Consider the following 9,931-nt stretch of genomic DNA (forward strand, 5'->3'; position numbering starts at 1 on the left):
CTTCTCAGTTGACCGGAACTTCCACCTCTCTTTCTGGATTGTTCTCGTATGTTCGAGGCCCACGGAAGTTGGGACACAAAGAGTAAAGAAGACCCGCCCACGGAAGAGGAGAGGAGACAAATGAGAACACAGGAAAAAGGATGTGCAGATCTCCTATTGGCCAGGAAGAAAATAGAGGGAATTTTGAGAGGGAGATTCTGAAAAGTTTTCGTGGCATTCTGGAAAAGTTTTCGTGAGATTCGGAAGAAGTTTTCGGAGGAGTCGGAAGAAGTTCTCGGAGCGGTCTGGAGGATGATTTGAAGGAGTTGGAGAACGATACAAAGCAGAGCAGTAGTCTAGTTTGGGAGATAGCTGCAGACCTGAGGTAGATGGAAGCAGTGATAGAAATTCTGCATATCCCGACAGCCAGTAGGAATGTTCACCTGTAAACACGGAAGCCGTAGTGAGGAAGAAGGAAGAATCACACCCTGAGAATTATATAGGCAGAGCCAGTCGAATGAGTGATCGAACCATTGACCTACTCGAAAACCCCTCTATCCACGGAAGAAGAAATGCTGACCGGTAAAGAGTATGCGACACTGATTGATTCCAGCCGGGCAGTACCCGGTAGGGAAACACCATGATCACCGAGATCCCCAAATGAGCGCCCCCGCATTCCAGTACCTGAATGATCGGTATGAAAGGAAGCCGAGCAGGGAGGAAAGTTCCAGGTCAAACACGTAAGTGCTAGAGAGTTTACCGAAATAGGTGTACTTAATTTATTAAAGAGAGGACTGTAGGAAAATTAGGTATATATAAGTAAGGAGGGAGATATAAGTAATGAATATATGAATAAAAGTGTAAAGTATTTAAGACGGACGTAGCCTATAATTTGAAGTGAAGCTCCTCATATAAATGCTTGCTGGAAGGAGAGGGTATAATAGATAACCGAGAATTGTTAATGTTGGGAAGGGTTTTTATAATATGTATGAAATTGAAGGTTGAAATTTCAATTTATTATGAGTTGATTTGTGGAGAGTATTTCTGATTTAAGTAGGGGCTAATTAATAAGTGATATATAAAGGTATAGAGGATTAACTGTTCAGAAGGGTAATGTTAAATGGAATTAATTAATATTTCCTGTTGACCTGATTGCAGAAAGGGTGTCTGATTGAATAAATGAAATTTTCTCACAAATTGAGACACGAACTCTGAAGGTTTTTGTGAGCCAGTTCATTGGCTGGTAGTTGTTAGTTTATTATACAGACTGTTCAGAAGAAGAGTGGGAAGAATCTATGTAAAGTGTATGACACGACCTATTGAAGTCCCTGTAAAGAACATGAAGAGACACCATGTCATAATGAATAATAATGTGTATTAGAATAGGATATCTGATGATGAAACAATTGAGTTTGAACAAGATATTTACACATATAAAGGTTAATGAAATAACAAGTCATCAGCCAAATATTGTTTGACTAAATACTATCGCTAGTTTCTGTATGATATGTTAATAAACATTGTTTTATTTTACATTCATGTGTTGGAGTCTGTCATTCCGAAACTCAGCCAATCCGGTGGAAAAATACCTAAAATAATTGGGGTCCCCTTTGGGTCTGGTAATCTTCTGAGAACAAACAAGTCAGATGCTAAGTGGGAGGATTGGACTACGGGGATATACATAAAAAAGGGGATAAATTACAATAATTAAAATATAAAGAAAATAAGGGCAACCAAGAAAAACAATAATACCCACACCCCCCACAATAACAAAGAACAACCCCCACAGAACAACTCTGGCAGCCAAACAATTGATAGAGTCGCTGTTAAGATTTCGGAATTAATTAACACAGTGTTAAGCAGGAGCACTCTGCATATGGTGAAACCTGTATTCCATATGAAGCTCAGAGATTAATGTAAATATAGAAAGTAAAGCTGGGCTGTTCCAAATCCAGCACACAACTTGTCGCAGTGTCGTACAACAAAGCAGAATCCCCCAATTTTTCCCCATAAAAACCAGTCCAGTTCAAAGCAGTTAGAGACAATCTAGCCAATGGACACAGAAATACCAGTGTTAATATCAACAGCTACTCGTCAATATAACCACATTACGTGTAAAAATATTATATTAGGGTGACCCGGAAAGTTATTTCATCTACCCATGTGAATTGTGTCTATAAATTGTGTGTTCTCTGGTCGATTTGCCTGCTTTGCTGGATGAAAAACCCTGGGTTCCCGGGAAAATCTCTGCTATCTACGCCTGAGACCGCTAACTCAACCATAGTGTGAAAAAAAAAAAAAAATCTAATAAACGTTCCTCGCGTCATCTACGGAATTGAAACCCCGGCCTTTTCGACACGGTGGGGGGAGGACAGTGTCGATGCCACTGTGCTACCCACGCAGACTCATTATGTTTAAAAGCAGAACAAGCACCCACATGATTTCAGAATCTAGTACCATACTTCCATGCTTGGCCCTCGTGGGTAGCACAGTTGGTAGAATCACCGGCTTCCGCAGTGGTGGGAAAAACCTGTATTTGAATCCCGTCGATGTGCGAGAAATTTTTATGGGTATTTTTCACAACATGGCTGAGTTAGTCAGCCATTTAGCATGGTTTTTTCTCCAGGAAACTGGGAATTTTCCTTCAGGAAACAGAAAGTCGGCCACAGAACACATGCAACTCACAGATAGTATACATAGAGCAATATGGCCTTATTCGCTGATGCTCCTAAAACCCTACAACAACAATAACCATGCTTACTCTATTTGGATTATAATAATGTAATCATTCTGAGAATTAATCTATTAGTTTCAAGGATATTATAATCGCTGGTCAGACACATCAGCAGACTCACGGCAGAGTCTACTCTACCGATTTGTAAGAATTTCACCCTTTCGCCGGAACTCTTAAGTCTGAGTTTGAGACTAATTTGCAAATACCCGGCAAGCAGCAAAATCCTCATCACGTTATAAAAACATTGCTTCTCCAACCTACTCAAGATTGTCGCATTGGGTACAAGTTCAACACGGGATCATCATATTCACAGCACTGATAGAGGATATGTTCCCGATTTTCCTTCACTCCACATATTATAATTAGTAGTTGATAGCATAAATAAATTTAAGGCTGAGCCGGACAAGTATTTGGAACGAACAGAGGGGTGAAATGGGAGCGAGTCTTTTTTTTTTTTTTTTTTTTGGTTGATGCTGCACAAGCTTGCTTTCTTGCATTGATGCCTCTATTAATGCTAATGTTAATGAGGCCTATAACACACTCCTACTCTCAATTTTGTTTTCCCAGTGCTTATACCACACCAGACAGAACCAATATGCACTGGTCACCCATGTTTACTGATTGCACTGCCTTAGGTTTAATATGCTTCTTACTAAGAGTATACATTGTACTCCACATATTCAAATTCAGCATCGCTCATGTAGAGACTTTGTGCCGGGGACGTTCGAAAGGCCCCAAGAGCTCAATGCTGTATGGTATTCAGTCTTGTAAGTACAGTTTTCCTAGCTGAGTCTTAGATACAAATGCAGGAGAGTGTATTTATCTGCACCCCATTCCATGGCAGTGCTGGCTCTGATTATATTGAGGTTTTTCCAGCAGAGGGTTCTAATATAAGTTATATGCAAGGCAAAATTGAGATCGGTATCTAATGGTAAGAGTAAAAAACAAATATTGTTGGCAAAAGGGATTGGTTGGTTTCTTGATTTAAGTTCAGGATTTTGGATGTAATTTACGCTCTTTAGAGAAATGAATCGCAATTGTCTTTTGTTCTGATAGGTGATAACCATTTTATATGGTCCATGTCTCTAATTTATTTATAGAAAGTTGTATTTGTATCTCAATTGTATTAATGTTTCGTGAACGACATGACGTGGCAAGATCGTCGGCATACAAATATATTTCTACAGTTTTGGGAATATTCTGCGCCTTGCTGATTGCCTAATTGTAAAAAGTGGGGGGCTAAGTATGGACCTTTGGGATACCCTCTCTTCTTGGATAAAATATTGTGAAAGTACATGCTGGTGATGAACTTGAAAGGTTTTGCACTTAAAAAATTCTGAATGGATCGCGGTAAGTGTCCTCTCAACCCTAGGAAACAGAGCTCTAGAAGAATGCCACACCTCCTCCTCTATGTAGTATCGAAAGCCATTTTAATATCTAGACTGACCATTACTAGATATTCATTTTGGACATATACGAATATGGGTTTCAGCTCTTTTCATAAGATCCAAAAAGGATCTGTTTTGTCGGCAACCGTATTGGTTACAATTTAACAGTATTTTGCTTTCAAGGATTCATTTAAGTCTACAGTGTATACTTTTTTCTACTGTTTTACTCAGAGAGCTAGCGAGAGAAATTGGCCGGTAGTTTTGTGGACGTGACTTGTCCTTTCTTGATTTTGGAAAAGCAAGAATTAACTGACAAAGGATTACAAGAATTAAAGAGTGATGCCATAAGGAAGGATAAACCCATTCAAGAAATATCCGATTATAGAATAAATAAGATCTTTATTGTACAGTTCACCGGTACACGCAGGTACCACGACCATACAATACCCTTCACGGCACCATGCCAGGGGTTAATAATAGGTTTAAGGCTGTATTATTTAGATGTTTGAGCATTACATAACAGATTCCGTCCAGTCCTGCTGCACTATTTGCTGTTCTGTTCAGAGGTTCTTGGAGTTCAAGGCTGATTATAAGGAAGAGATTGGGTGGTTTTAAAATGTATTTTATATTTTTCTGCCGAGGTTTTGATTTGCAAGAAAGACTTGTCATATGCCAGATTTTTTTGGCTAGGGGCCGCTTTACTCAATAAATGAATGCATGAAAAAGGCAGATGCTGCTGATATTTGACTGAGAGTCAAATTCCCCAAGGAAATCGCTTATTTCCTTAGGGGAAAAAAAAACTATTTATTCGGTTAACCTGGAAAGTTATTTCATCTTTTCGATTTCAGGAAAGCTTTTGGCACTGTTGCCCATGGAAGACTATTGTACAAATTGGAGCAGAATGGTATTAAGGGTAAGTTGCTACAATGGACAAAAGGATGGTTAAGTGCGAGAAGACAGAGGGTGGTAATTAATGGGTGCTGCTCTTCTTGGACTAATGTTATTAGTGGAGTCCCACAGGGTTCGGTGTTGGGTCCACTGTTGTTTTGTATATTTATCAATGATATTGATGAAGGTATATCAGGCTTAGTGTCGAAGTTTGCAGATGATACAAAGGTTGGCAGGGTTGTTAATGACAGTAATGGCAGTGTGCTACTGCAACAGGATCTAGATAATTTGGGCAGATGGGCTAAGAAGTGGCAACTGAAGTTTAACCTTGACAAATGTAAATTACTGCATATGGGTAGACGTAACCCCAGTGAAACGTACCAACTGTGTGGTACTACACTTAAGGTGGTAGAAAATGAAAAAGACCTGGGAGGAATTGTGCAGGCAGATTTGAAATTTACTGAGCAATGCAGACAGGCTGCCAGGGCAGGTCATGGGGTTTTGTCAATGATATATAGGAATTTTGCTAGCAGGGAAAAGGAGGTGATTATCCCTCTGTATAAGGCAATGGTCAGGCCACGCCTTGAGTACTGCGTACAGGTCTGGAGGCCTCATTTTAGGAAGGATGTAGATTTACTTGAGCGTGTACAGAGAAGGGCAACAAGATTGGTGAGGGGAATGAAGGGATCCTCTTATCAAGAGAGGCTTAAGTTCTGCAAATTGCAGTGGCTGGAGACTAGGCACCTGCGCGGTGATCTGATTGAGGTGTATAAGGCCTTGAATGGGTTCAGCACGCTGAATTCTGATGGGATCCTTCCACTTGTTCAGATTACGAACCTAAGGGGGCATAAATTCAAATTAAGAAAGGACAGATGTAGAAAAGATGTGCGGAAATTTGCCTTTAGCCAGCGGGTGGTTAATTGGTGGAACAAACTTCCATCTGTCGTTGTGGAAGTTGATAGGTTGAATAAATTTAAGGAGGAACTGGACAGGCATTTGGAGGGAATGGTGTGATTTTTTTTTTTTTGGCTGATGCTGCATAAGCTCATACATTTGCTTTCTTGCATCACATGCCACTACTACTACTACTACACATGTGTGTTGTGTCTCTAAATTGCGTGTGTTCTCTGGTCAATTTGCCTGCTTTTCTGTACGAAAACCCCCAGTTTTTCCGGGGAAAAACCTTGCTATCTACCCCTGAGACCGACTAATTCAGCCACTGAGTGAAAAAAAAAAAAAAGGCCCATAAACGTTCCTCGCTTCATCGACGGGAATCGAACCCAAGCCTTTTCCACCCGACTGGGGTGACGATACCACTGTGCCACCTGCTCAGATTTTCCTAAGGGCAAAGGCAGTTCTCGTCCATTCTTAATCAAGATTGGAGCAGAAAAAGGAATGCATTTATTATTTAACTGTTGGATTTTCTTCCTTATTAACAGACTGCTCTTGTCCTTCGTAATAGTACTGGCAAACCTTATCCAGGAGTATTTTTTTTTTTTTTTTTGGCTTTTCTTCTGACTTTTCGTGCCCTTGTCTTGTCTTATATATATATATATATATTCCAAGTTTCAAGTTTTATTTATTTTTCTTTCTTTTTGGCACTGTTATAAGCCTCATTCCACCAGTGTTTTGCCTGTCTGTGTTGGTCTAAGGAGGACTGAGGAATTGCTTCAGTAGTTGCTGCCAAAATTTGCTCAGTAATTTAATCTGTCGGTCGTGTTTTAATACATTGATTATCAAAGGAAACACACACTGAGTATTTTGCCCACTTTCTTTTGAGAACTTCCATTTTACTCTGTAATTTGGACAGTGGAATTATTTTGTTCGAATTTTGGATATAATTGGAAAATGATCGTTATTGTGCGGATCATCTAAGATTGATCACTCCATACTGGGGAACAGTATGGGAGGACAGGTTGACAGATTAATTGCTGTAGTGGATCTTGTGGGAAGGTGAACATAAGTCGTTGTTATTTGGTTTTTTTAGGAGCATTAGCAACTAAGGCCATATTGCTCCGGGGATATGCGGTGGTCATTCCCTGACCTTTCCGCATCCTCCGTATTTGGTTGTCTCGGGTTCGCACCCCAGTCTAATCAAGAAGCGTGTGCTACGCACTGCTGCTCCTGCCCATCTGGCTACGAAGGCGCATGACCATAAGTGTGATGACCAGTATTTAGTAAGGTTAACTGCTGTTGATACAGTAAAGTCTCAATCAGATGTCCTCTTTGATCCATACGAAAAGATTACCACAATGTGTGGTGCTCATTGAAGTCTCCAAAGAGAGAACGGTGTTAGCACTTGTGCTATAAGGTCTTCTAGTTCTTTTACCCTGAAGGGATTATTTGGAGGAAGATATATTGAAACGAGAGTTAGCGTTATTCCAAGAGCCACTCGCACAGCAACAGCTTTCAAGTCAGTCTATAGAGAAATAAGTCGAGAGGGAATTTTAGAGTTAACCAAGATCGTTGGATTGTATTTATTGATCAGGTCATATAAGTCATCAGTATTAGCACGCATGCCTCTAAAACTGCAAAATCTGCATTGAAGTATGTGCTGCATTACATAGTTTTTGGAGTTTTTATCTGTCCGTTTTCTTTGAAAAGTTTGCGTGTAGCGTTCAGTTTTATGGCTATCTTTTTTTGGGGAAACCGGTCGCTCTGTATCCATGTGTTCTCCTGCATATAAATATATCAGTTTCATCTAACTCAGCCTTGTTGTCAACGTCAATATGTACGGGAGGTTGTTTCTTCGTTTGGACATAATCCGTTGGTACTGATTTGTCTGGTTTTTTAGTAGTTGCAGGCGGAACAGAAATTGGTGTATTAATTCCTTGTTCTTATAGACTTTGCGACTTAGTATTCAGCAGAGACCTGGCCCAATTGACAAATAAAGTGTTTGGAGGGACTGAAAGGTCAGTCCCTCCAAACACTGAGCAGCAATAAAATGGCTCTGTTGGACTGTCTGTCTGTCTGTATTACGTTCGGCATAAGCTGCATGATATGTTTTTTGGCTCCAGGTACGTTACTTTGTTTTCTATTTTGTATTTTTCCCCCCACTTTCCACATTTCACAATTTTTTGAATATGCCGGATGATTACCTTTGCAATTGGGACAGGTTAAAGAGGTAACAGTCAGCTTAGGTGTGTTCTATTGAACGACAATTTGGGTATATCATAGTGCCTGAGAGTGACCTTATTTCTAGCACTTATAGCACCTGATGGGGTTCGGTATGTAGGGACGCATGCAACAATTAAACATCCTGCCTTAATTGTTGTCGATAAATTGGAGGTAGTGAGTATTACGTTCCGTGTAGGCAAGCTTGTTTACATGTATCTTTTTTTTTTTTTACTTTTATTTTGATAATAGTCATGGTCAGGTTGGTCCGTATCGGTAGATGATCTCAATGGATCAAGTGGAGGTAAGGTTTCTTTGTCCATTTTACACTCCCTTTGGCCATGAGGATTGGTTTTGCCACTCAGATTGCAGGCCACGCCACGGGGAGACAGGAGTAATGCCACTAGTGGCCAAGCGGTTGTCTAATAAAAAATAAAGGAAAGGTATATTTTCTTTCCTGATTTAACTTACTACTTAAAAGATGTCTACTATGCTGTTTGAAGAACTTATGAGAAACTAACTTTAAACTTATAAAAGAAGGGTAATTCATTTATTGGAAAACGCTTGGCACCCGAGGGATTTTTGATTATCTCTTCAGAACTTGTTTGCCTTATTGGTTGTTGTACAGAGTTTTTATCTGGCGGTATTATCAGTTATGTATTTACTGAAAGAGCGTTATGCTGTTGGGTAGGGTGTTCTTTTAGTGAGGAAAGGACTGACCTTGCCCGGTCAGATATTGACATGCTTGGAGAAATCGAACAATCGGTCTGTACTGTTATGGCGCGTTCTTGTTTTTGCACAACAGAAGCACAGGGGCGATTTAGTGGACACTACAATTTGTTTCTTTGCTTCATGGTATGGTTTCCCCATTGTGTTCAACTCTACTTTTGAATTTTCTTTTCTCTCTGCCATTGAGTGCACTCCTTTGAGTATGCCGAATGATTTCCTCGGTAATTTGAACAGCATTGTGTCTCAGTAGTGAATTCTGTGTGAATGTCCTCTTTTGAACTGCAGGAGGCACAGGTGGTTACACCTCTGCAGACTGCTTGATAGTGACCAAATTTCTGGCACTTAAAACATCGAACTGGATTAGGGATGTAAGGTCTAATTTTACATCTCAAATATCCAGCCTTTATGGTTAATGGCAGAGTTGGTGTTTTGAATGCCAGAAATCCTTCATCTTGAATACTTGTGATGAAAACTAAAAGAAATAGTATTAATCTGAACTAATGTTCTTTAATATTACTATTGTACACCCGGGAAACATAAATAAATTGTATACTATAAAGCGTTTAGGGCGTAAGCCTCAAGCTATGAAAAAGTCTAGACTATGTATAAGTATAGTGCGAAAGCATCAATAATACATAGCCAAATCTGAAAGAACAGAATATTAGCAAAGCGGCATCGTTTTAAGTTATATCTCATATTGTGAATACCTTCACAACGAGTTGCCATGATATTGTGCTACTTCGAATAAGTAACGATTCACCTGAGGAGAAGACTAATGTTACTTATTCTCGGAGAAGGGCCAAATAGCCCTGAAACGGTGCCGTCTGGGTGGTGGTATCAATCTGAGAATAAGTAACATTAGTCTTCTCCTCAGGTGAAGCGTTACTTACTTATTCGAAGTAGTGCAATATCATGGCAACTCGTTGTGAAGGTATTCACAATATGAGATATAACTTAAAACGATGCCGCTTTGCTAATATTCTGTTCTTTCAGATTTCGGTATGTATTATTGATGCTTTCGCACTATACTTATACATAAATTGTATACTTATACATATGTGGTTGACCAATCATTTGTTTTTCTTTTTTTTTTTTTTTT

Source organism: Mastigoproctus giganteus, chromosome 3 (genome assembly GCF_048544385.1).
Source record: "Mastigoproctus giganteus isolate SK-2022 chromosome 3, ASM4854438v1, whole genome shotgun sequence".
Classification (NCBI taxonomy): Eukaryota; Metazoa; Arthropoda; class Arachnida; order Uropygi; family Thelyphonidae; genus Mastigoproctus; species Mastigoproctus giganteus.